We start from the raw sequence: 1,148 nt of genomic DNA, 5'->3' as shown, positions 1-1,148 counted from the left end.
CTGTTACTATGAAGAAGTTCTTTCTAGTGTCCAACCTAAATCTGCTCTCCATCAATCTGTGGCCATTAATTTTAGTTACTCCAGGGGGTTCCCTAGTAAATAGAGCATCTCCTATTCCCTACTGCCCTCCCCTGATGAATTTTTAGGCAGCCACAAGATCACCTCTCAGCATTCTCTTGCAAAGGCTGAAGAGATCTAGGTCCCTCAGTCTCTCCTTATAGGACCTTGCCTGCAGGCCTCTGACCATACGAGTGGCCTCCTCTGAACCCTTTCAAGATTCTCCACATCCCTCTTGAAGTGCAGCTCCCAAAACTGGACACAGTACTCCAACTGCAGCCTGACCAGTGCCACATAGATTGCCGCAAAGCATCACCTCCCTGCACCTGTTCGTCATGCAAGAGCTAATGCATGATAAAGTGTGGTTAGCCTTGTTGATCACTTTGTCACATTGATGACTCATGTTCATCTTGGAGTCAACTATGACTCCAAGATTCCTTTCTGCTGCCGTGATGCTGAGAAGGTCATCCCCCAGCCTGTAAGTGTGTTGGTGGTTCTTTTTGCCCAGGTGTAGCACTTTGCACTTGTCTTTGTTGATCTGCATCCTATTTTATTCTGCCCATTTTTCCAAACTGTCCAGATCCTCCTGGATCCATTCGATACCCTCTGGCATGTTAACTTTGCCCCATAATTTGGTATCATCTGTGAACTTGGACAGGGTACTCTCCACGCCCTTGTCCAAGTCACTGATGAAGATATTGAATAGCGCCAGTCCAAGGACTGAGTCTTGTGAGACTCCACTGCCCACATCTTTCCAGGTCGATATTGACCCATCCACCACCACTGTCTGGGTACAACCCCTAAGCCAATTTGCCCCCCACTTGACCGTGTACTCATCTACATCACAGCCTGTCAGTTTATTTACAAGAACAAAATGCAATACCATATTGAAGGCCTACTTCAAGTGTAGGTAGATGACATCTTCCTATACTCCTGTGTCTAAGCATTTTGTGACTTGGTCATAAGTAGTATATAGGGTATACATCTTGTCAAACTGACAAGCCCCACCAACAGACAGGTGCCCCACCTCTTGGCCCTGCCCTGGCCTCACCCGGGCCCCGCCCCTAGATGCACCCCCCCGCCCCACCTGA

The sequence above is a fragment of the Gavialis gangeticus genome, unplaced genomic scaffold (genome assembly GCF_001723915.1).
Source record: "Gavialis gangeticus isolate Ggan-Ray unplaced genomic scaffold, GavGan_comp1, whole genome shotgun sequence".
NCBI lineage: Eukaryota > Metazoa > Chordata > Crocodylia > Gavialidae > Gavialis > Gavialis gangeticus.
This window is presented reverse-complemented; position numbering follows the sequence as displayed.